The sequence below is a fragment of the Phocoena phocoena genome, chromosome 2, assembly GCF_963924675.1.
Source record: "Phocoena phocoena chromosome 2, mPhoPho1.1, whole genome shotgun sequence".
Lineage (NCBI taxonomy): Eukaryota > Metazoa > Chordata > Mammalia > Artiodactyla > Phocoenidae > Phocoena > Phocoena phocoena.
The window spans coordinates 72,828,579-72,855,956 of NC_089220.1; the positions used below are offsets into that span (position 1 = coordinate 72,828,579).

Sequence of the window (27,378 nt, forward strand, 5' to 3'; positions counted from 1 at the left end):
TGAATAGACAGAAATTTCCTTCCTTTTCTTTAAAAGGAAGCTGTTTTCTAACCTACTTCAGTGGCATGTCTCCCGTGGTGTAAATTTACTTGGCCATTAGTTTTTCATTGTTTGTTTTCTTTTTTCAGAGTTCACATGCTTTGATTCTGTTATAGATTCTCAGTAGTCTTTTCTCGTGTTTGTCAATTTCAGCACTGAGGCCTGTGGTAGTCCTGATCAAACACAGTATAAGGAGAACTTTAGCTACTGTGTACTTTTTTTTATAGTCATTCTATCTGGCTCACAGTTTCATTTCAGTAAGAATGGAAATAGGCATAATAGCTCCCTTACTAGTGTGTATTGCTCATATAAATCTATTGAAGCAGATATCAAACTACCTCCTAAGGAGAGAGCAGTTTTTGAATTTGAATCAGGCAAGGCAGCAAGGGAGGAGGGAAGGGATGGGAGTATATGGACACAGAAGTGGGAGTAAGATGTCTCAATATGTTACTCTTGTTTGTTTGTTTGTTGTTTGTTTTAACCCCAATGTTGAAGTGGGTTTTTTAAATACAATTTTTAAAGGTTTCACTCCATTTACAGTTTGTACAAAATATTGCCTACATTCCCCATGTTGTAGAATATATCCTTGAACCTACCTTATACCCAATCATTTGTACCTCCCACTTCCCCACCCCAGTACTGCCCACCCCACACTGGTAAACACTAGTTTGTTCGCCATATCTGTGAGTCTGCTTCTTTTTCGTTTTATTCACTAGTTTGTTGTATTTTGTAGATTCCACATATAAGTGATAGCATATGATATTTGCCTTTCTCTGTCTGACATATTTCACTTAGCATAATGCCCTCCAAGTCCATCCATGTTGCTACAAATGGCAAAATTTCACTCTTTTTTATGGCTGAGTAATATTTCATTGTGTATATATGTACCACATCTTCTTTATCCATTCCTCTGTCTATGGACACTTAGGTTGCTTCCATGTCTTGGCTATTGTAAATAATGCTGCTGTGAACATTGGGGTGCATGTATCTTTTCAAATTAGTGTTTTTGTTTTTTTTCAGTTTCAGTATATTTTGAATCATGTGAATATTATTACCCATTTAAAAGACAAATTTTAAATAAATTTAGAGTAAAGAGGCACTGCCAGTCGTTACAAATGGCTTTGAGGTCTTTGGTCAAGATCGTCATGAAAGGACCATTCACTTGCTTGACGGCCATCTAGCTGACTGTCTTCTGGGTGCCCCAGTGAGGGGCCAGGTTCTAATGTGCTTTTCACAGTTGAACCATGTCATGTTCATAGCGCTCAGACTCCTTGGTATCCCCTATAGGCGTAAGCAATCCCAATTGCATATTAGGCCAAATACATACCTGCTGAATTGAATTGAACACTTTTAAGGTGGAGTTTTGTGACAGGGGAAGCCAAGCTTAAAAAGTAAAATATTTTGATAACCCCTGACATGTAAGGAAATTGAAGAAAACCAACCAAGCTCAACATCTTCTGCTCAAAATATTAGTTAGCTGTGTTAAATTATAGTGCCGAAATTCATTCATTTTCCATTTGCATCTGATTCATCGTTGCTCTCATTTTCAGTGTTCTGAAACATTACCTGTTGAAGCTGTTAGAATCCAGTAAGTGCCTTCGCAATCCCAGTTAAATGCCCAATTACCGGTTTGGAGCTCTTGACTTATGTTTTAAAATGAGATGAACCTAGCCCTACAGCTGAATTGTTCTTTTTGTTGTTGTTTTTTTTGCGGTACGCGGGCCTCTCACTGTTGTGGTCTCTCTCGTTGCGGAGCACAGGCTCCGGACGCGCAGGCTTAGCGGCCATGGCTCTCGGGCCCAGCCGCTCCGCGGCATGTGGGATCCTCCCGGACCGGGGCACAAACCCGTGTCCCCTGCATCGGCAGGTGGACTCTCAACCACTGCGCCACCAGGGAAGCCCCAGCTGAGTTGTTAATGGATGGCAGATCTCAGAGGAAGTAGGATTCTAAGTGTTCTTGCTCAGAAACATTGTTCCCACTGTCTGTACAGGAGCACAAGCACACCATTGCTGCTTCTACATCAAACCCTGTGTAGTTTGTCCTGAACTACCGTGAGTGATCACTGTGGGTGCCCTTTCAAGAAGAGGAAGAAAATTAAGGGCAAGGAGGAGTGAGTCGTTGGAGCCTGGGCAAGGGCACTGGAATCATTTCCTTTTTAAGAAAATAATTGTGCCTTTGTGTTGAGGCCAAGAAACAAGACCAGGAAGCTCACAGTTCTGCTTTTGAATATAAATATGCATTTAACAAAATTACTTCCTAAACATTGAGTTTGAGCCCCAAGGAGTATCCAGGATTCTTGGCCAGGAAATGGGTTGTCTTGAGATTCATCCCAGGTCAAGGTAATTTAAAAGAAATCAGCTGCTCTCTGGTGGTCTTATTTCTGGTTCCCAGTCAGGAGGGTCATCTTTTTAGTTAAGGAAGCACAGGGATGGTTGGAGGGGTGAATCAGATCTGTTTTGCTTCTCTTGGCTTGATCCTCATAAGCCTTATCCATCCTTTTGGCTACAGCTCAGATGACATATCTGTCCTAAAGAAGCTGTCCTGCAACTACAGAAACCCACCTCTCACCCCACTCCCCAGCCCCATTCAGAGCATGTTCTTTCCCTCCTCCAGATGCCTAATTACACACCTGCTGGTGGTAAGAAATCTTACGTTGTGGTATTTATCATACCCTGCCTTATATTTGAGCACTTAGGGACTTATCAATTCTCTTCTGAAATGCAAACCTCCTGTGCAGGACGGCTGTCCTTGAATCACCTTGTCCTTATCCACCCCCGCAACTCATCTCCCTCATCCCTCACTGCTTATCCATCACTTTGCCTTCAGTATGCATGCAGTAAATATTTGTTGAATGACTGTTATTTGTGCCTTCAGATTTTCCCAGGAAAATAGAGTAGTCATACTCCTTTCTGATCCAAGTGTTGGCAGTTTAAATTCTTCTTAAGCGAAACAGAAAATTTACAGAAATGTCTTATATTCAGCTATGATTCCTCTAGGGGCATTTAGGAGAGTTAGGAGCATATCATTTTGCCACTCCCCAGAGAAGAGTGTTCTCATCCCATGATTCTCCCTTCCTGCCAAGAGACCTCCCCTCACCACGCCTCATCCCAGTGCTTCATCAGCCCTGCAAAGGGAAACAGCAGGGCTGACAATCTGTTTGATGGAGATCCCTTAAAAAACTACAAATAGAACTACCATACGACCCAGCAATCCCACTACTGGGCATATACCCTGAGAAAACCATAATTCAAAAAGAATCATATACCACAGTGTTCATTGGAGCTCTATTTACAATACCAGGACATGGAAGCAACTTAAGTGTCCATCGACAGATGAATGGATAAAGAAGATGTGGCACATGTATACAGTGGAATATTACTCAGACATAAAAAGAAACGAAATTGAGTTATTTGTAGTGAGGTGGATGGACCTAGAGACTGTCATACAGAGTGAAGTAAGTCAGAAAGAGGAAAACAAATATGGCATGCTAACACATATATATGGAATCTTAAAAAAAAAAGGTTCTGAAGAACCTAGGGGCAGGACAGGAATAAAGATGCAGATGTAGAAAATGGACTTGAAGACACGGGGTGGGGGAAGGGTAAGCTGGGACAAAGTGAGATAGTGACGTGGACATATATACACTACCATATGTAAAATAGATAGCTAGTGGGAAGCAGCCGCATAGCACAGGGAGATCAGCTTGGTGCTTTGTGACCACCTAGAGGGGTGGGATAGGGAGGGTGGGAGGGAGGGAGATGCAAGAGGGAAGAGATATGGGGACATATGTATATGTATAGCTGATTCACTTTGTTATACAGCAGAAACTAACGCACCATTTAAAGCAATTATACTCCAATAAAGATGTTAAAAAAAAAAAGGTCCCTGCTAAAGAAAAAAGAATCTAAGAATGAGTCTAGAACAATGACCGGGTAGAAGGAATTCAAGATACATCCTTTATGTGTTCAACATTTTTAAATGAATGGATCGTTTACATTTTCTGCTTTTACTCATTGATTTAACTAATTATATTAATAGAAAGATCAATCTTACTATTTTATCTGTATAATGGTTTTCTGAGTTTGTTTCTCATTCTATCAGTGAGACGCCCACACTTGAGAAAACGGGCATGATCATGTGCATTCATGTGACTCGAGAGTCACAGACTGTTAAAGCTGGCCAGGGCACGTGGTGTCCGCCTAGTGTAGCTTCATCCTAGAACTGATGACACTGAGACCCACACGGTAAAAGACACGTGTCTAAAACGCCCATAGACAGGTAGGCGGAGTGGGCGCAAGACCAGAGCTCCCTGACTCCCAGTGCATTGCTCTCTCTCGCTGAAGTTTGCCCTGCTTAGAAGCAGTGCTGGGATTCAGTGAGCTCTAGTTCAGTGCTAACGGACGCAAGGTTGGTTCCCACAGAGAGCAGCTTCTTCCTTCACAGGGGGCATTGCTTAGTTTCTAGGCCAAATCCTGAGCCTAGGATGCCGTTCTGGTCCATGATGGAGCAGGTGAGGAGCTGTGGGGTGATTCGATACCAGAAGCGTTGGCCCCTGCTGGAGAGCCATTTAATGAGCACGACAGAGGTCAGAAAGGAGCATTCCCTCCCTCTCAGGAGACAGCAGGTTGAACTGTGGCTCTTTTTTTGTTTTTTACACACATATTATTTAATAAGCTTCAATTTCTGTGGTTATAGAACAATTCAGTAGAGTAATTTAATTTATGTGAACTGATAAGGAATAGATTGAATGATACAATGGAGTTTATGAAGTACAGGAGCAGGATTTCCCATGCTAAAATATGTCTCTCTGGCATATTAATTGTTTTAAGTTGTTTTTTCTTCTTCTTTCTTTTCTGAGAGACAGCAGACATGGGAAGGGCTCTGAAAACCAAATAGGAGTTGCTATTTTGTAAGAAAAATTTACATTTGTAAAGGAAATGTCCATTTGTAAGGGTGTCTCCCTCTCCGTATCTGGAAGAGAAAGATGACAAAATCTAGAAATTCTTATCAGTGGAGAAAGCAAGGACTTAAATCTGCATCACAATCGCCGTTGTTTACCGTGCTTTTCTTGGTAACCTCCCATAACTGACTCTCTCCACCCTCAACATCCTCTTTTGTCTGTAACTGAGGATAGTATTGAAGGTGAGGGCTTTGGACAGTTGGCTAATGACTCAGTTTTTCTGGGTATCTCCCATGAATACATGTTATTAAACTTCTGTTTGATTATCTCCTGTTAATCTGTCTGATGTCAATTTAATTCTTAGACCAGCCAGAAGAACCAATAAGTGTAGAGGAAAATTCCTTTTCTCCCAGTATGATCAGGTCATTCAGGATGGCTGTTCGCTTGCTCTCAGTACATCCCCTTGCTCGATCAGTCCCTGCTTCACCTACACCCTACTCAACCTGACTGACCTTCCCTCTTCATCACGGAGCGTAATCAGTAAATGCCTACATGAGCTGTGGCTCTTTTAAAGGGACTTTTCTGAGGCAGGAAACATGTTATGTATTCTCACATAAATTCCTTTTTACTTCTTTGTCTCAGCAAACAGCTCTTTTCTCATATCTGAAAAATAACCATTTAATTAGCTTTACTCTTTCAATTAAGATGACCGTCCACCCATGACAATGCATGAACCATACTAGCTTTCTGCTTGGCTTACATTTGGTGAACAAAGCTTGTTTACATTAGAAGCCAGTTGGGTTTCTCGGAAGCCTTTCAAGCATGGCGGCCATGCATGGGATGGAGCCTGTGGCATATACCTGTGGGTGGAACTGGGGCCGGGGCTTTCAACAATCCTCTTTTGAACATGCCTGAACAACAGTAAAGAAGGCTAGTAGTGTAGTGAATTGCATTATAACGCAAATCTGACATCAGGACATAAGCACTGGACGTCAGAATCTGAGTGACTGTTCCTCTCCTCTGGCTTTGATATACAGCCTGGAGCCTGCCCCTCTCAGTTCAGACCACTGGCCAGCGAATCTTCCTTCCTCTAAAGGAGGAGAGAAGGAGTGAGCATTTTACCAAGGACAAAGCAGGTTCCCCCCCCCCCCCCCGCCGCTCAAAAATTGACATTACTGAAGATGAGATTTCCCACTTGGAGTGCTCGATGTATGCTTATTTTAGTTTGGGATCCTATAAATGCTTCTCCATCTCACTTATAGGGCAGCAGAATTGACAGTGGAGATCTTCGGCACCTGCCCATCATCAAGAATAGGCACCTCCGCTAGCTAAGGGGGGTGCAGTGGGCTACGGATTGCTAGACACATTGTCTTAGGAACAGATCGCACACCGGAGTCCAGGCAGACGCGGCTGTGTCTGCTGTGTTTGGACACTGTCCCTATGAGTTCTCCCCACACACCCTCATTATTCCCAGCTGTCAGGGAAGAATGAGATGGACTTTCATCTGCAGAATAAACCTCCTTCCAAAGGAGCCCTCAGGAGAAGGGGGAAAGTTAATGGTCGTGGTCCAGCACAAAGGAAGAAAAACAAATGTGGCATGCAGAAGGAAGTGACCTTTCCTATGCTTCCTTCTGTGGTGACACCATGACGGCTCCAGTCCAGACGCGGAAGTCACTGTTCTCACGTGTCCATTTCACCAGAATTCCCAGCCAACCACACTGTGGCCATTTCCACCCTTACCCTCTTCCTTCTAGAAATGTGGCTTTGGGGCATTCATTCTTGCACTTGAGAGAGTGACTCTCCTGAATGTGTCCTCCCGCTCTCAGGGATTCCGCTGCTTCTCTTTCTTAGGGTCTCCCTTTAGAATGTGCCTCTCCTGAACGATGACCTGGCTCTTCTGGCCTGTTGAACCCTCCGTTGGTCCTGAAATATAACTACCATCTCTTGCTTGATTATTTTTTTTCATCTAAATGTAACCTGAAAGCCCTTGAGAAGCAAGAACTGTATCCTGTTTTGCCTAGAGTGCCAAAAACTAATTAACAACAAGATCCCACTGCAGTATTATCAGGGAATACATTTTCATTTGAGGGAGGCTCCTGTGTTCTGAATTTAGAATGTTTGCTAATTCGTCACAAGTTTGGCTGGAGCTTCTCTTTGCACTACCTGCAGGGGGGAAATGCTTCCTGAGCAAATGAGTAGAATGATAAGATGTGTACAAAAAAGGTTTCATCTACTAAATTTTTGTTTTTTTAAACTGGCAGTTTAGGACTAATCATTTGTTTGCAAACAGCATATTTCCTTTGTGTTCCTGAATTAGATTCAGTACATCAAAGCCCTAAAAGGAGTGTTAGAGAGGAATACCATGGACGTTTTGGGAAGGGACGTCTTGTGTCAAGGAAAAGTCACGTGGCTGAAGGAGGATCCAGAGTTGGCCTGTGAAGGATGCACACGATTTAGATTTGCAGGAGGTGCCCTAAACCCTCCCAGGCTGAGAAGTCAGAGAGAGCAGAGGTGTGCAGACAGGTGGGCTAGGATGTGTGCAAGGCCCTGGGAGGAACCTGGTACTTTGTGGTGCTGAGTCCCTGGTGGAGTCGGTCTTGGAGGTGTGGAGTAGAACGTGAGGCTGGACAGATGGGGGCCAGGGACACTTAGGAGCCATTGCATTGTATTCCTTAAAGAATTGAACATTTATTTTTCTGAAAATAAGTTCCACAATTCAGACTTGAATTATCAGGGTTTCGGAATGGTTTACCCATCATGATAGCATCTTCTACATATGACAGCAGTGGGAAGGACTCCCACCCAGCACCATTTGCAAAGACTTCTTGCTAACTGTGATGGTGGCTAGGCATCAAGAGGGCAGCTTTGCGGTTCATCTGGGGTGGACACTGGCTTCTCCCCGTAGAACCCTCAGTGACATCATAGACCTCCTTAGTGGAGGAAGCACATAGGAAAGAAGCATTAATTCTATCCTTATAACAACATCAGACCCTAAAGTGACCTTTGTGATGTGTGTTAGTCACTTCCTCAAAGTCTGTGTGGAATTGGCACAGTTTTGCTAGTGCTTGTGGCTTTGTGCTGGCTTGTATGATCTGTCTGTACAGGGTCACAAGTGACTTGGAACTCCAAAATGCACGTGCCCAGTTATCAGTGATCATAGGTATGAAATGAAAGCAAGTGAGAGAGACCAGGAGTCTGTGAATGCGTTGCTAGCCTACAGTTTGTGTTTGGAGACGTGAATCTTTGTGGGAATCTTGGCGTAGTTTAGTTTCTCTATTTGTTTGATACTGCTCGTTCCTGGAGAGTTTCCCATCTTCACAGAAGTGGCAGTACCTGTAGGTAGTAAGATTCGCAGAAGGCTCAGCAAGGGCTGCTTTGGGAATGGCTCTCCTTGGCCTGTGGAGTCAGATGGTGAAAAATTGGTACAAATTTGTATCTAGGGCTTCCCTGGTGGCGCAGTGGTTGAGAGTCCGCCTGCCGATGCAGGGGACACGGGTCCGTGCCCCGGTCCGGGAGGATCCCACATGCCGCGGAGCGGCTGGGTCCGTGAGCCAGGCTGAGCCTGCGCGTCCGGAGCCTGTGTTCCGCAACGGGAGAGGCCGCAACAGTGAGAGGCCCGCATACCGCAAAAAAAAAAAAAAAAAAAATTTGTGTCTAGTCTAGGAAGTCCTGCATTAGGATGTTTGTGGAGATAATCAGGAATTTGATCCCTGTAGCCATTAGGGGCACAAGGAAGAAGCACCAGACCTTAGCCAAAGCCCCTCAGGCAGATGCAGTGCCTGTGTTATCTCACTTGTCCCATGGAGGCAGGCTTTTATAGAGTCACTGCCTCTGATGAGCAAGGTGAGGATTTTGAGTCTATGGTCCTAGGCAATGATATTTGAGTGGACTAGACCTTTGGTTATGGGAAGACATGAGAGTTGCCGACTTAGCGATCTTAACATTTGAAAACTGTGATCCAGTCTTCCCCCAGTCCCTCTGGGTACCGTCCAGTAGGGAACCTTGGCTGGAGAGCAGCAGCACAGTGTGGTGTCCACACGCTGGAGATGAGATCTTTTATCATTTGCTTCCGCGCGTAGTAAATATTCGGCTGGTTGCTGCATTGTGAGAGTTCTGGTGACCTTTGGACCCCTCACATCGTCATCTGGTGTACAGTTTGACAGAACAAGACCTACAGCACATACCCATCCTCCCCATGGCCATTGTTGAAACCATGGCATGCTACCTATTATACACCTACACAGAGAGACTTCGTGCAGAGCCTTTCATTTTGTGCCTTTTTATTTCTAATGCCATCCTCCCACTTTCATCAACCCCCACTCCCTGATAGTCAGAGTATTCATTCAACAGACGGTCAGTATTGATGTTTCCTGCATGCGAGGAAGATATTTCCCTGAACTTTGATCGAGAGTGCGGGGATGGAAAAGGGATAGACCAGAAGCCATGCCCACACAGTGTAAAATTCCCTAGTGAGGATAGGAAGTAGTTTCTCTCCCTCAAGGAGCTCCAAATGGGCATGATACCCGCTATGTGGAAATAGTGGCAAAAAGAACATAGTAGGAGGTGAAATATTGGTGTTGCTTGTAGAGAAATGTTTTAAATGTCGATTAAAATTTTTCTAATCTCTTTGAGAGATGATGTGACCAAAAAATGGGTCTGTAAATACTTGTGGTAGAGAATATGAACAGCATCATGGGTTATACTAACATAACCAAATAGAAACCCACATCAATCCAACGCTGAACACGAACATGTTGCATTGTGTTCGCCATTTTTTTTTCTTTTTTTTCTTTTTTTTCTTTTTTTTGCGGTATGCGGGCCTCTCACTGTTGTGGCCTCTCCCGTTGCGGAGCACAGGCTCCGGACGCGCAGGCTCAGCGGCCATGGCTCACGGGCCCAGCCGGTCTGCGGCATGTGGGATCTTCCCGGACCGGGGCACGAACCCATGTCTTCTGCATCGGCAGGCGGACTCTCAACCACTGCGCCACCAGGGAAGCCCTGTGTTCGCCATTTTTTAACTGTTCTACTTAGATCTGGTTTCGTGTCTAAAAGGGAACGTGAAGGCCCATGGGTGGTAGTGATTGAAAAAGAAACCCAATATGGGAAGGCTGAAGGAACTGGGAGGGTTTTAACTAGGAGAACACTGGAGACCAATTAAATGATGACTTTAGAGAATGTGAAATGCAAGTGGCTTTAATCATCACCTAAAAGGAGAGTTTCTCATCAGTGAAGCATTGCAACTATTAGGGTGAGTTGTAAATTATTATTATGGACATTAAAAAAGGTAGAAAAATAACCTGTATAAAGTAACTGAGAAGGTAACATGCCCAAAGGTAAGACCTAGACTGGGGAATAAACCTCTTAAGACATCTTCCAATTCTGTAATTCCATATCACTGTGATTGCATAGGCAGAAGTACAAATCATACATATAAGATCGGTTAAGTGAGCTTTAGTTCTATCAAACTAGTGTCATAAAACTTTAGTTTGTACACTAAAAGAATGCAAAATGTTGCTTTTGAAGGGGTCAATAGAAGTTATAATTTTTAGTCTTTTGTTGATGTAAGGAATTCACACATTTGGCCCCTGGTTATAAGTGCTAAATATAGTTTTAAAACAAATTTAACTTAACTTGGAATGCACAATTGGTGACCTCTGTCCCAAATTTCAATCCAGGTAGACTGAGGTTTTGGTGCCAAATTAATTTCATGCAAAGAGTTTGAGAATTCAAAGTTAGTAGGTGCACTTACTGGCATGTGTGACCCTTCAGTAAGTTTCTTCTCAGCCGCACGTGAGCTATGCTTACTCTTGCTGTTCATTTTTTAATATAATGCCTTCACTTTCATATTGAAGATACACAGTGACATCCAGTAAAACCAAGGAACTGCACTCCATAGCGTGTACACTGAAGGGTTAGGTGAGCACTCAACTATATCCCTGAGCCCCTGGGCACAGAGTTTAGTGACCACATTCAGCATTTACTGAGAGCAGCTGCTTCTCTCTCTGGCACAGAGTAACAGCCCAGTACAATGACTGCTCTCCAATTCAGATTGGCCTTAATCAGAATAGCCCCTGGTCTAGGCTGTAAGTATGAGGGAGAGGAATGATACCATGGCACAAGCAAGTGGAGGCCTGCGGACACCGTGACCAGCTGAGTTTTGAGGAGGACTGATGTATCCACCGTTGTGCCTCACCTCCCTAAGACCATTTGTCCTCCACTTATGTTCTGATTTATTTGGAGGTCATCGGTGGGGAGTTGGATAGAGGAAGCTGGATGTATCTCTACTGGGCACCAGAGGGTCAGGCGTTTTACTCCTTTCGTTCTGAATCTTCATCGAGGCTGTGCTATTGAAAGATCCCCAGGGATTTTTCTTAGGAAGACTCATTTAATACAAGTGGCATCATTTATTTCAGAAATGATTCCTAGGCTGTTCCATAAATACTAATGAAGTGCTTCACAGTGTGTTCCACCTTGGAATTTGCAGCAGAAGTCACGGAGGTGCTGGCTTTCTGTGCGCGAGAAGCAGCTCTTTACGTGTCAGAATTTGTAATCAGGTGTGCCTGGTTAATTCTTTTTTTTTTTCCTTCCCTGACATTGCCTTAAATGACTCCAGACAGAAAAAGAAAAACAGAGACACGGCCAAAAATGAGAGGAGGGTGGGTGAGATATTGCTAAGCACAGCCATCAGTACATACAGCAAAAACTTGATTATTTCTGATGGGAATGGAGGTATTTCATGTGATACATGATTGAATTAGGACTCTGTGTAGGGCACTCTCCCAGGTGCCCTGAAGTGTGCAAAGACATCATCTTTTACTCTCAGGGTGTTTATAATGTGGTAGATGAGATAGCACATACAGATAGATAAAAGTACCAATCAGAGAGTGATCTTTATTCTGACATGTGCAAAGTGTGATGTTTAATAAACAGTGGCTTACAGTACATGAGGCATTAGAGTAGGAAGATGACTGGGACTTGGTGATTGACCTTGAGGATTTCCTCTGGGGGCTCAACAGCTATGGAGAGTGGGACACACTGTCCCCTGTTCTGTGTAGAAGCTCCCGAGTGCTTTCCCTGCTTTCATGCACACTCCTGCCATAACCGTGACCTACAACAGCTAGACAGTTTTCTTTTTAATGTAAATCAGACCCACTCCAGCTTCGTGTTTACAAAGCCTTGTCCACCTGTGCCTTCAAAATCTGGCACTTGCTCGTGTCTGCGACCTCACTCATTCATTCCTTTTCTCACTATTTTGCTAGCCCTGTCTTTCTCTTCTTTGAACATTTCCAGCTCTTTGCCACCTTTGAGCTTTGGCATTAACTGTTGTGCCCAAAAGCCTTGTTATGTCCGAAGAATGCCTGAAGGATTGTCTCGAGTGTGTCTAGACTGCAGGCAGTGCTGCAATGAAACAAGGAAGATGATGACAGAAGGAAAAACCACTGGGTAACATAGTTTGGAGGCATTTTAATTTTCATGGAGCAGTTTCTAGAGAGTGGTAAGTGGGCAGGGAAATGATGGGAGAAGCAGTGAGGGACTAAGCACACATACCTCTTTTCACTCACTACCACATTTCTCAAAAGAATGGATGGAGCTTGAGGACTGGCCTTGTCAACAGAAGATTCTCATGGGAAAAGAAAACATTAAGCATGTTCACAGAGTAGAAGTCTGAAAAGAGGAAATGATGGAAGCTTCAACCAAGAGTAGGGGTAACTGGAGAAAGACTCCAAAAGAGTTGAGCAGAAAAGGGGACCATTAGCCCACGTGGAGAGCTTTGCAAGTAGGATAGACTTTCAAGTCCCACAGGTAGATTTTTATAAAAGCAAGCATCAGAATTACAGTGAATAAATTCACTTCTGTTATGGACTGAATGTTTGTGCATCTCCCCTCCAATTTATATGTTGAAATCCTAACTCCCCCAACATGATGGTATTAGGAGGTGGGGCCTTTGAGAAGTAATTAGGTCATGAGGGTGGAGCCCTCATGAATAAGATTAGCGCCCTTATAAGAAGCGATCCTAGAGCATTCTCTCCCCTACTGCCATGTGAAGACACAACAAGAAGATAGCTATCTGTGAACCAGAACGTGGGGTCTCACCAGACACTGAATATGCTTTTGCCTTGATCTTGAACTTCCCAGCCTCCAGAACTGTGGGAAATAAATTTCTGTTTATAAGCCACCCAGTCTATGGTACTTTGTTATAAGCAGCCAGAACAGACTAAGAAAACTTACAAGTTTGCACATTATTCCTCTGTGGGGAACATTCTGGGTGGTGTGACTCTCTTACTGACATTAACCTTGGAATGAGCTAGGTGTGCGGCAAGTGCTGAGATACATCTGTCAGGGTTGGTGATGACAAACTGGTAGCAAAGAAGTTCATAGCACCACTACAGGGAAATTCTCAAACCCTTGCATTATTATCATCATTGGTTTACTTTTTATTTAGGTATAACTTACATATTGTAAGGTATACATATCTTAAGTGTACAGTTCAATGAGCTTTTTATATGTGTGTAAACCCATGTAAGCATCACCTGTACCAACATATAGAACCTTTCCAGCACCCTAGAAGGTTCCCTTCTACCTCCATCAAAGGTAATCTCCATTTTGACCACAATCACTATAGATTAGTTTGTGACTTTTTAAATAGCATTATTGAGATATAACCAATCTGGAAGAAACTTCACATATCTGAATGGTACAGTTTAGTAACTTTTTACACGTGTGCACCCACAAAATCATCACTACAATCAAAGTAATGAACCTATCCCTCATCCCCCAAAGTTTCCTTGTACCCCTTTGTAATCTCTCCGTGGCCCTGAGCATTCCCATATCCCACTCCATATGTTCAGGCAACCACTGATACACTTTCTGTCTTTATATGTAAGTTTGCACTTCCTAAAATTTTATGTAAATGGAAACATATAGAATATACTGTTGTGGGGTGTTTTTTTGGTCTGCCTTTCACTCAGCATAATTATTTTGAGATGGATCTTAAAGTTTTTCCAGTTTGGGGCTATTACAAATAAAGCTGCTCTGAATATTTGCACAAGCTAATACTTGGCATGGTCAGCCTTTTGAATTTTAGTCATTCTAACAGGTGTGCAATGGTACCTCATAGTACCTCATCAGGTATTCATTTCCTTAATAGCTGATGGTGTTGAGCATCTTTTGTGCTTTTTTCCCATCCACGTTGTCTTTAATAGAGTGTTTTTTCAAATCTTTTGATCATTTTATTTATATGGGTTCTTTTTATTGGGTTTTGAGAGTTTTCAAAAGTATACTCCGATACAAGTCCTTTACCAGACAATGATTTGCAAATATTTTCTGCCACTTTGTGACCTGTCTTTAATTCTCTTGAAGAGCAGTTTTTCATTTTGATCCTAGTTAATTTATCCTTTCCTGAGTTGTGCTTTTAGTGCCATATCTAAGAAGCCTTGCCTAGCCCAAGGTCACAGAGATTTTCTTGTTTTCTTTCGAGTTTTATAGTTTTAGACTTTTTACATTTAGATCTCTTGATACATTTTTTACTTAATTTTTGTATATGGTACAAAGTATGAGCTGAAGTTCCTTTTCTTTTGCATGTGGATATTCAATTGTTCGAGTATCATTTGTTGAAAAAACGATCCTTTATCCACTGCATTGCCCTTGCACTTTTGTTGAAAAAAATCAGTTTTCCGGTGAAGTCCCTGGCGGTCTAGGGGTTAGGACTCCGTGCTTCTATGGCAGGGGGCCTGGGTTTGATTCCTGGTTGGGGAACTAAGATCCTGCAAGCCACATGGTGCAGCCAAAGGAAAGTAAAATAAAAAAAGAAAAGAAAACTAGGAAAAAAAAATTTTTTTAAAGAAAATCAGTTCTCCATATGCAGGCAGTCCCCAACTTAGCTTATGATGGTTCAACTTACGGTTTTTTGACTTTACAATGGTGCAAAAGCAATGCACATTCAGTAGTAACCATACTTTGAATTTTGATCTTCCCTGGGCTAGCAACATGCTGTATGATCCTCCCTCATGATGCTGGGCAGCGACGGCAAGCCAAGCTCCACTCAGCCATGCAGTAATGAGAGTAAACAAACAACAAACTTAAAACCATTCTGCACCCATACAGTCGTTCCATCTTTCACTTTCAGTGAAGTATTCAATAAATCACATGAGATATTACACACTTTATTATTAAGCACTTTATTATAAAATGGGCTTTGCGTTAGATGATTTTGCCCAGTTGTAGGTTAATGTAAGTGTCCTGATAACGTTTAAGGTAGGCTAGGCTAAGCTATGTTGTTCAATGTGTTGGGTGTATTAAGTACATTTTCGACTTAAGATATTTTCCATTTACAGTGGGTTTGTTGAGACATAACCCCATTGTAGATCAAGGAAGATCTGTATACTGGACTCTCTATTCTGTTCCATTGATCTATGTGTCTGTCTTGATGCCAGTACTATAATATCTTGATTAGTTTGGTTTTATAACAAGTCATATAATCAGGTAGTTTGAGTCCTCCAACTTTGTTCCTTTTTTCCCCTCAGAGTTATTTTTGCTCTTTTAGATCACTTGCATTTCCATGTGAATTTCTGTAATCAATTGGTCATAGTCTACCTAAAAAACCTGCAAGAATTTTGATTGCAGTAGCATTAAATCTATAGATTATATTGGGAAGAATTGACATCCTTTTTTTTTTTTGGCTCTTTTTTTTTTAGTGGAAGCATAGCTGATTTACAGTATTGTATTACTGTAGTTTCGTGTGTGTACAACATAGTAATGCAATATTTTATAGATTACACTCCATTTAAAGTTATTACAAAATAATGGCTATGTTTCCCTTTGCTATACAATATATCCTTGTTGCTTTTCTACTTTATAGTAGTAGTTTGTATCTCTTAATCCCATACCCCATTTTGCCCCTCCCCCCTTCCTCTTCCCCGCTAGGATCCACTAGGTTGTTTTCTATATCTGTGAGTCTGTTTCTGTTTTGTTATATATATTCGTTTTATTTTTTAGATTTCACATGTAAGTCATAACATACAGTATTTGTCTTTCTCTGCCTGACTTATTTCACTAAGGCTAATACTCTTTAGGTCCATCCACGTTGTTGCAAATGGCAGAATTTCATTTCTTTAGGAATGGCTGAGTAATATTGGAATGGCTGAGTAATGACAGAATATTAAAGAAGAATATATCTTTTTTATCCATTCATCTGTTGATGGACACTTGGGTTGCTTGCATATCTTGGCAATTGTAAATAATGCTTCTGTGAACATTGCAGTGCATGTATCTTTTCAAATTAGCGTTTTCATTTTTTTCAGATATTCCAGGAGTGAAATTGCTAGATCATATGCTAACTCTATTTTTCGTTTTTTGAGGAACCTCCATACTGTTCTCCATAGTGGCTGCACCAGTTTACATTCCTACCAACAGTGCAAGAGGGTTCCCTTTTCTCCACACCTTCTCCAGCATTTGTTATTTGTAGACTTTTTGATGATGGCCATTCTGACAGGTGTGAGGTGATATCCCATTGTGGTGTTGATTTGCATTTCTCTAATAATTAGCGATGTTGAGCATCCTTTCATGTGCCTATTGGCCATCTATATGTCTTCTTTAGAAAAGATGTCTATTCAGGTCTTCTGACTATTTTTTAATCCAGTTGTTTGTTTCTCTGATATTGCATTGTATGACCTCTTTATATATTTTGGATATTAACCCCTTATCAGTCAAATATTTTCTCCCATTCAGTAGGGTGTCTTTTTGTTTTGTCGATGATTTCCTTTGCTGTGCAAAAGCTTTTAAGTTTAATTAGGTCCTGCTTGTTTATTTTTGCTTTTATTTCTTTTGTCTTAGGAGACAGATCAAAAAAAATATTGCTATGATTTACGTCAGAGTGTTCTGCCTATGTTCTCTTCTAGGAGTTTTATGGTTTCAGGTCTTATATTTAGGTCTTTAATCCATTTGGAGTTTATTTTTGCATATAGTGTGAGGAAATGTTCTAATCTAATTCTTTATATGTAGCTGTCCAGTTTTCCCAACACCACTTATTGAAGAGACTGTCTTTTCTTCCTTGTATATTCTTGTCTCCTGACATCTTAATAAAATTGAGTCTTTTTTTTTTTTTTTTTTTTGCGGTACACGGGCCTCTCACTGTTGTGGCCTCTCCCGTTGCGGAGCACAGGCTCCGGACGCGCAGGCTCAGAGGCCATGGCTCACAGGCCCAGCCGCTCCGCGGCATGTGGGATCTTCCTGGACCGGGGGATGAACCCGCGTCCCCTGCATCGGCAGGCGGACTCTCAACCACTGCGCCACCAGGGAAGCCCTAAAATTGAGTCTTTTAACCCATGACCACAGTATGTCTCTCCATTTGAATCTGTAGATGAATTTGGGGATTTTGCCATACTTAACAACATTAAGTTTTCTAATCCTTGAATACAAGATGTTTTTATGTTAAGTCTTCTTTAATTTCTTTCAGTAATGTCTTGTGATTTTGACTGTACAAGCCTTGTACTCTTTTGGTTAAATATATTCATAAGTATTTTATTCTTTTAGCTGTTGCTGTTTTCTTTGTTAGCTTATTAGCTATTGTGTTAGTCAGGATTCTCCAAAGAAACAGAACCGATAGGATGTGTATATATTAATATTATATATAATATTTATAGTGTGCGTGTTTATATTTATATATGGAATTCACTCACGCGATTGTGGAGGCTGTGAAGTCCGAAATCTGCAGGGTGGGCTGGCAGGCTGGAGACCCAGGGAAGAACTAATGTTGTAGTTCAACTCTGAAAACCACAATTCCTTCTTGCCCTCGGAGAAGTCAGTCTGCTGTTCTATTCTGCCCTTCAGCTGATTGAATGAGGCCAACCCACATTATGGAGTGCAATCAGAGTCTACCAATTTAAATGTCAATCCCAAGACACCCTCACAGAAACATCAAAAAGAATGTTTGACCAAATACTGGGGTGTCATGGCCTAACCATAGCCAAGCTGACACATAAAACTTAACCGTCTCTGATTAGTTTGACTCTCTGTTTTGTTATTTCGGTAATTGCTTTAGAGTTTATGGCATACACCTTTAACTTAACATGCTTTACCTCCGAGTGATAGTATACTAGTTCATATATAGTATAAGAACCTCCCAGTATTTCACATCCCCTTTCTCCCGTCCTGAGTTTTATGCTATTATTGTCACACATTTTACTTTTCCATATGTTATAAAATCATACACCATTGTCATCTGTAAGCAAGACTAGAGCATTGTTCAGTCTAGGGCTAAGTATTCCTCACTCATAGGGCAAGACCCCTCTGTGTATCCTCAGTGCCCCCTGAATCTTGAGGTTTTCCAGTCAGGCTGCTGGGGATAGGCACTATGCCCAGCCCTTTTGGAGCCTGGAGTACTGTTTCCTCTGTTCATTTTGAGTGGTTCTTTCTCTGGCCTCAGGTAGTTTGCTCACACACCTGTGGTGAGAAGTACTTAGCTAAATACTTAAGGCCGAATCTCTGCAGGTCTCCAGAGTTCTGTGTGCGTGTAGTTCTCTTTCTTCATGACTCTGTCCTGAGAATTTTAATGACCTTGATCTCCCTGCGCTCTCAGCTCTGTCTCCTCGGTGTAGGGAGTCTGACCGTTTCTGCCTGGGTTCCTCCTCCTTGCACTACAGCCTGGAAAACTCTCAAACCCGGAAACGAGGGCAGTTGTAGGGCTGGCCTCATTCATTTCCTGTGTCTCAGCGATCACACTATCATTCCCTGTTTCATATACCTTGTCCATTTGGGTTGCTTCAGGCAGAAGGGTGGATGTAGCCCTCACTTCTGCTGTGTAGACACGGGGTTAGAATTGCGGGATCTTAAGGGTATATGCGTGTTTCCCTTTAGTAGATATCACCTAGAGTTTACCAAAATAAATCCAGCTAATTTTAATTGCAGATAATTTTCACTAATAGAACTGACATTCGTTTTACATAGAACATGTTGCTAGATCTTAGTCCCCCACTTAACATAGTAAAGAGTGAAGGTGACAAGTTCTTGGTGACACCGTTCACTCTCTTTAGAACTTCAGTGATGTACACCCTCACATTAAATATATTATTGTAAGTATTGAGTAAGTGGTGGTGGCAAGGAGGAGGAAAAGCAGAGAGAGCAGATAAATCTGTCTTTGCTTGACTGTTAGTTGTCATTATATTTGATAGTTTATGTTTGCTAAGTCATAGCAGCTTTGATTTTTCCAGAAACCTAGTGATATTATATGTTGCTATTATAGGTATCTGGTCCATTAGCAAATTCTCTGTTGCTCTGTCTTTCCAATCTCATTGGGAGGAAGTGGGGGGTACTCTTCGCACACAGAAGGTGACCCATATCCACGTAACATCCTCCCATGGTTCTTTTAGACTAAATATTCGTATTAAAAGATTCTGCTCAGCAGTGGGGTCGCGTCAGGGAGTTGAGAACCAGGCCGTTCCCTCACACAGTAAGGAGTAAGGGCCGCTCTTCACAGCTGCTGAGAGATGGGGAAGTAGAGGCTGCAAAAATGGTTCCATCTTTTCTCACTGGAAGGGGCATTTTTTTTTTTTTTTTGGAAGGGGCATTTGAGCTCTAAGAATGCTTTTTAGCAGCTCCCACTGGTAAAATAGGTATCGAATTTCTACCAAGTATGGCATTTCCCTGAAGAGAACTGCTGCTTGGCCTGTACTTTTCGGTATATAATGGATAATGTGAAAGGAAAGTGTCACGTTCAAGGAGTCGTTTTCTCAAGTTTTATTCCCAGCCTTTGAGCTGCTTGTAGAGTAATGTAATTCATGCTTCAGTCAGGTTGCTGCTGCTTTGATGCCTTTGTCTTTAGTTGCTCTGTTTGTAAATCTCTCCTAAGAATAGATCAAAAATGATGTTTATATCTGTTTCCAGAATTGAGGAAGTAAGAACAGAATGAGGCTTTATGACTGCAGTTAACCCCTTCTGTTTTCTTCATTGTATATTACGGGATTTGGTATTGGATTTAATCTCTTTCAGAAACCATCACTGTTCTCACAAGTCAAGGCATTTACTTCCCTGGCTTGGGCCTGTTTATTTGTTTGTTTCACAGTTATACTACATAAACCAGACATATTATACGCTTTCCATATAAAATATGAAGTTGCAATAACTAACATTAACCAGGTTTTTTAAGTCATTGTATGTTTACCCTTTACCCAGAATGCATGCAAATTGATTTTTTCCGCAGGTATATAGGGAAAAGTTTAAGGAAGTTAAAAACTCAAGCACAGTGGTAAACCTTGGGTTGCTGAATCTCATGAAATCATGTTTTCAGGGAGGCTGAGACAAACAGAATTGTAAGAGATGCTGCTAGAATAAGCCTTGCAGGAAAAAAAGATTGTTTTAAAAGGCTTTAAACCCACAACTTCGTCTCCTTCTAGTCTCCTAATAGTTCTATAATTTCCTGGTTTTTACCATTTTCTCTGCTCTCCTTAGTTCCCAGGATACCCCTCTTTTCTAGTAAGAAAATAGATCAAGCCTTACAACCATGGCTTGATCCTGAAACAGACCAGTTGAGCCTGATATAAGTTGTTGGCTTATTCATGGTTTCTGGTGTTCTTCCTCCTTTTGTCTTCTTCCTTTGTTGATTCTCTCATTCATTTATGTGTGTGTACCTGCACTGGCACTGGGTATCAGTTTATAATAGAGAGGGCATCGTGGTACTGGTCTGGAGAGGGGAGAACCCATCTTGAGATGGGAACTCAAGCCTTCTGGCGATTAAGCTTCCTGATTTCAAGGTAAAGATTTAACAGTCCGGGCTTCCCTGGTGGCGCAGTGGTTGAGAGTCCGCCTGCCGATGCAGGGGACATGGGTTCGTGCCCCGGTCTGGGAAGATCCCACATGCCGCAGAGCGGCTGGGCCCGTGAGCCATGGCCGCTGAGCCTGCGCTTCCGGAGCCTGTGCTCCGCAACGGGAGAGGCCACAACAGTGAGAGGCCCGCGAACCGCAAAAAAAAAAAAGATTTAACAGTCCAAGACTACCTGTGATGTACCTGAGCCTGTCATTGACTTGAAAAGTAGAATACCCTTTCAAAATAAAAATCTACATATTCTTATAGTTAAAGTAAAATTATTGACAGGGGTAAGAAGATTAAAATTGGAAGGGACTAGATTTTGGGGTTTTGTTGGGTTTTTTTGGCAGCGCCACAAGGCTTGCGGAATCTTAGTTCCCAGAGCAGGGATTGAACCTGGGCCCCAGCAGTGAAAGCACAAGAGCCCTAACTACTGGACCACCAGGGAATTCTCAAGACTAGATTTTTTTTTTTTTTTTTTTGCGGTACGCGGGCCTCTCACTATTGTGGCCTCTCCCGTTGCGGAGCACAGGCTCCGGACGCGCAGGCTCGGCGGCCATGGCTCACGGGCCCAGCCACTCTGTGGCATGCGGGATCCCCCCGGACCGGGGCACGAACCCGCGTCCCCCGCACCGGCAGGCGGACTCTCAACCACTGCGCCACCAGGGAAGCCCCCCAAGACTAGATTTTTAACTTGGAGCTCATGTTGGCATGAGACATTGAAGTTGTACATTCCAGAAGTAATGCTGTCTCCTTTTGGTAATTTGGAAACATTAAAACCAGCTAGTACTTCCTGCAGAGTTAGTTTAGGAGGCTTGCTTGCTCTACAGATGTGTAGCTGTCAGCTACTTTGGGTATGATGCTGTACTTTCATATTAAAAGAATCCTTCCTGAAGAATGCTTGATGAAAGATGTTTCATATTCTTCTCCTTCTACTGAAGAACTCATCCAAACTGATTTAGAAAAAAGAGGTTTCCCATACAAATTTTTTTTGGTATCCCTTTGGAGAAATTTCCTAGACTTTGAATCTCATCCTCCTCCCCCTCCAATTTGGAGATGAGAATGTGTTGTAGGTACAGCCCTAGGAACTAGTGATACCAAATAAGGAATCGTTTGTGTGGAAAACTCCTTTCTTGGTGATTATCCCTCCTGTAGACCATAGAAGTCTGTCATTAAGAAACAAACCTCACAGCCCTGTGCAGGACTCTCCCCTTCCCTCCCCTTTAGAGTTAGTGGAGCAGGGACTGTAGAAGGGCATCCTATATTCTTCCTCACTGGCTTGGTGGTCATGACTGAAATGCCACCGTTTTTGTTGTTGCAGCTGTTGTTTATTTGGATTAAATTTTTCTTCCTAAAAACACGCAGATTCAAGAATACCCTTTCAAACCCATTTGGGTCCTGTGAGGAATCTGACCAGAGAGCCCCCAGGACCTAAGATGGAAGGAGAGGAATAGGGCCCCAAAGACAAGCTTGGCCATTTCATGAACTGGTCTAGTTTGGGAGCCTGTGGAATCTAAACAACTGTGTCCCTAAATTATGACACACTTTGAGAAATCACGTGAGAAGCAAATGATCAACCCTGTGGGGAGAGCGCCAGGCTCCATTCCCCACTCACCGTAGCAGTGATGACGGGTCCCTGTTCTGAAAGTATGTGAGGTAACAGTCTAGATACTTTTGCTTCTAAGCTTTGTAAACATTCAGCCATCTCACTGCATAAAATTACTGATGCAGCCTCAGACTTGAAATTTATTTCTCCATAGCTACTGTGAAATCCACCTGGAATTAGCATACATTAGGGTTTGGGAAGAGCATTAAGAAAAACAGTTCCAAGTAATCATTTCTCACCTTGTCCTCTTAGCCCATCTCTGTACCACATCAGCACCCAGCACCCATGCTCAATCTTGCTTTTACTTCCTGAATCACATCTCAGAGGATTTTTTTTTTTTCCTTTATGTCTGTCACCTCCGACACAGCCAGAGAGCAGCCCTGATGAGATTCTATGTGGACATCACTTTTTTTCCTTGCTCCGAATTGTTTATTTCTCATCAACAGTCTTATTGAAATCAAAACGTCTGGCCGTTAGACTCCAGCAGAGCAGAGGGCTAAGTCACACCACAGAATGCTGACTTTCACTCAACTACGAGATCAGGAGAGGGCTAAGCATTGTGACAGACATTTTTAGGTATCTTAGGTACATAGGTATGGTAAATTCTACGTTTTAGCTGCCTAGCCTTGACCTCAAATTATATTGTAGATACAATTTGTTCTTCATCTTTTTTTTTAATAAGAAATGACCACATAAAGTTATAAGATGATTCAGTTTGACTTTAATGTGTGAAGAAATGTTTGTGTTAGTGAAAATATATCTATGAAAAGTGAGATGGTAGAGGTTGTGAGTCATCATTTTCTTTAAATGCTGATTATTTGTTTTCTTTAAAATAATTTCTTAGGACTGAGACTAGATGTTTTGTATTTGGGCAAAATTGATTTTCCTGTTTGGGACGATTGAGAAATGATACTCTGAATAATGAGATTGTAGAGGAAAGAGTGACTTTAAAAAAAAAGCAGTCTCACAACCTTTGGACCTTGAAATGGAGGATCAGCCTCTTAATCCCTGGCAGAGTATGTGTTTTTCTGCCATTTGGCATCACATGCAAGTAACTTGCATTTCTGTCTTTCCTTTCTGATAACAGCCTTTGTCCCCTCCTCCACCAATTCCTAACTTGATACAAGACCAGGTTTGATCGACTAGATGGTACTGTACTATTGGCTGGCTTCCCTGGTTTGATTAAATAGAATTTTCTCACTGGGCAAAAGCAAGGCTGGTGATCTCCACTCTTTGACTATGGTTAAGTGTCTTATTTCTGTACAGTGTTTCCTGGCTGGACCGTTTTTTATTTTTATTTTTTGCAGTACGCAGGCCTCTTGCTGTTGTGGCCTCTCCCGTTGCGGAGCACAGGCTCCAGACGCGCAGGCCCAGCGGCCATGGCTCACGGGCCCAGCCGCTCCGCGGCATGTGGGATCTTCCCAGACCGGGGCACGAACCCGCGTCCCCTGCATCGGCAGGCGGACTCCCAACCACTGTGCCACCACGAAAGCCCCTGGACCATTTTTTAAAAGAACTCTTTACGCCATTAGTTCATGAAAAAGAGATGTTACACCACTTGAGTAATGATGGTAATGATATTCTAGACATAAGAGTTCCTAAGACTGCTTCTTAACTACAGCTGAGATGTAGATAAGTCTACATGAAGGCTGAAGAGAAGGCATGCAGCCATGAAAACTACATTCTTTTTGTCAGAACTGGTAGCAGAAGGACCTGGATTCGGTTTGCCCCATGCTTCTGTCTTCCTCTGATGCCACCATAGAAAGCCGTGGGTTCCAGGAGTGAGTGAAAAGCATTAGGCTTGGATAACCCCAAAACTTGACTTACCGAAGCATGTCACCTCCAGCTTTGTTCTTCTTTCTCAAGATTTCTTTGGCAAGGAGTTTTTAAAAGATGGTTTAGTCTTATGTATTTCAGTTTGAATAGCCAAGCTGGTCAGAAAGCCGGTTTGGGGAAAATCACAGACGTCCAGGTGAGGGCTAATGTTATAATTCCTGGAATGTGGCTGCTTCATGAAACCTCCCTGACTTCCCCCAACTCTACCTTGGTCCTTAAAGCACCCCCACCTACACACCTCAGATGACTCCTATGTCATTCATCCTGTTATGCTTTCATACTCTGTTGCATCATTCTTAGCTCCTCCCCACCAAAGTTCTTGATTCAGAACCACTTTTTACTCAATATCTGAATTGCCATAAAACTTCCTTCTGTATCTTCCATCTAACAAATATGCCATAAATATTTGTTAAATGACTAAATACATAATTCAGTGGCTCTCAACAGTCTAAGTGCCTCAGAGTCAACGGGAGCGATTTAAAATATGGATGCCAGGGCCACACCCCCAGGGATTCTGATTGACAGTGTTTGGTGTTTTTGTTGTAAAACTCCCAGGTGATTTCGATGTGCGGGTCTGAGTGGAAAACCAGGGGATCAGGCTGATTCTGGGTGGTCTGCAGTATTACCTGGGAATATCATATCCCCTTTGAATGCCTATATATTTACCTTTTCCTCATGAATGATCAAGGCATGACAGAAATGCCCTGATTATCTCGCCTTTAAAGTTATTCAAAGTAATGAATATGGACTCTACCATATGGGGGTAGTTGGACATACAGCACTATGATATTACTGATTCAGATCATTTGGTTGCATTTTCCAGCGTGTGCTATCAGTTAGCTTTCCTTGGGAAGGAGAAGGTAAATTGCTGTTTTTCACTAGACATCTGGAATCTGACTGACTGACTTATTTTTAATAGCTATGGATCCTAAAAACACCAAAAGAGGAAGGGGTTAAAACACGGCTCCTTCTAGCACAGAACTCAAAGTCTGGCAGTGGTGTGATTGTACAACTGTTTTGACCTCAGCAGGGGAAAGTCTTTATTTAATTCTATGTAATGTGTATATAATAATATCATTTTAAGGCACCTGCTTCAAAATAGAAACTGGGATGTTGGAGATAATAACAATAAACAAAAATTAAAACCAAACCGGGCTCAGTGCCCAGGAAAACTATCAGATTCCAAGAACTGGGCAAGCAATAACGTAATAGAGGGAAAAAAGTCAGGAATGGATGAAGTTGTAACTGCCTCCGTTAAAAATGACCACTCTGCAGTGCGATTGCTACTGAACAAATCCATGGGGCATTTGTTGGGTGGGTGGAGTTCCTGCCCTTCTCATTTCAGTGACAAACTTCCAATGGAACTTGCCTTCCTAAAAGTGTCAGTCTCAAACATGCCAATAATTACAACAATCTTGCTTTATGTTTGAACTTTTATAATGCTATAAACTAGTTGGAAATAAATGGACCAGAGATAAAAATATGAGTTAACTGAAGTCAGAAGGAAAGCCTTCATGTTTCCCAGGATGCCTAAATGTCGTGTGATTTACATAAACAAAGGAGGAAATCCTCTTTTGTGTGTTTAGGGGTGTGTGTCTAATACAGGAACCCATGTTTTCCTGTTATTGAAAAGCATTCTTTAATCGTTTAAGCACATTTTAGGACCCACATATATTCCAGGTGTGTTGTTTCCCTTGACATTAAAACAGCAGAGCAGGCAGGGCATGACTATCAGAGAAACCTATTAGAGCTTTCTTTTGTGTCATATAGACACATAAAATAAATGAATTAAATTAAGTGGACAGACAGCCCTGGCAGACTGGTAATATTGTGTGAATTTAGTGAAGGGAATGGTTGTTCCTAATGGGACTTAAGCAGACTTATACATGGAGCTGTAGGCTGGACAGGCCATTTGTGAATGGAAGACTATAACATTTCCTTGATCGTGGGTGTTAAGGGGATGATGACTTTTTAACCGTGAAAGTAAATGTAATTGGTGTGAAATGTTCATAAGCTTCTAGCCAAATATAACTGAATAATGGGCAGTAAACCTAAGCATTATTTGAAATTTTTAAAAAATGTGTGCTAAATTCTGGTTAGGAACAAAGGGAGAAGATTGTACTGAGATCCTAAAAACAGCCCAGTCCTGTACCGTAGGGTTCTTACCAACCCTAAAGGCAGGGTGCCCACATTTCTTTCCCCTCTTGGTCACTGCTTTCAGGACCCCAGACACTGAAGCTGTGATAAAACTCTGGTATGTGTGAAGGAGAGCCTTCTTACCACCCATCATGACTGGAATAGGTGTTTTCTGTCCTTCATCCCGCAAGGATTCTTTTTGCCATCTGTTGAGCATTTGCATGGTTATTTGCAAGTGTGGGGTCTGTGGGCTTATTTGAAACTAAGAAAGAATGTAGCACTGATGCACAGTCTTACTAGGATTGCATTCATTACAAGGAATGCTTTCCACTTTTCCTGGCTCCTTTAAGAGCATCGTTTCTATTTAAACTTACAATTCTTACAGGCAGAGCTCAGGAGGAGCTTTTAGGAAAACCCTTTTAAAATACTTAAAGTAAAGCAGACAGAGAAATATTCAGAGTGACTCTCTCCTGGTGGCTGGTACTTGACCTCTGTCCGAGAGGTGACAAGGTCCATCCTCAGCATGGAAGGGAGAACTGACTAAGGCCAGGAGGAGGAACTGTCCTGGCCCTACAGTTGTGGTGACCTCAGGAATTCATATGTGGAGAGCGGCAGGGGTTATAATCAGATGCAAACTGGATACAAACTGACTATATTTTAAAGCCAAATAGTTGGTTTTTTTTTTTTTTTTTGAGTGAAGTATTACTTCTTATCTTCTCGCTAAAGCCTGGAATATTTACACTGGACTGTAACATTAGAAATATGCATTGCAGCTCCCTAGGGGAACCGGTAACCTGCACTGCCTTTAAAATGCAGCCTTTCCTAACTACCCCTACCTGATGCCTGTCAGCCCCATATGCTGCTTTCCCTGCTAGACATCATTGTGCATTTGTAGCCTCCATTAGAGGAGCCTGGTGTTAATTATTCCTGTCGTGTTCAATGTGAGTGGATGATGGCATAAATGAAGCTGCCCTTACAATTAAAATTATATTGTAACTGCTTGAGGGTGCACGTTATAATTTCTATTTCTTTTGAGTTCACCTCTTACTAAAGGTACACAT

The 27,378-nt window shown here is 42.2% G+C and overlaps 1 protein-coding gene across 4 annotated transcripts in view; it reads left to right on the forward strand.

Moving 5' to 3' along the window:
- The window catches only part of STXBP6 (syntaxin binding protein 6), a 264,914-nt gene that overhangs the window by 178,744 nt on the left and 58,792 nt on the right, over positions 1-27,378 (forward strand). The gene's annotated exons all lie outside the window — the stretch shown is intronic.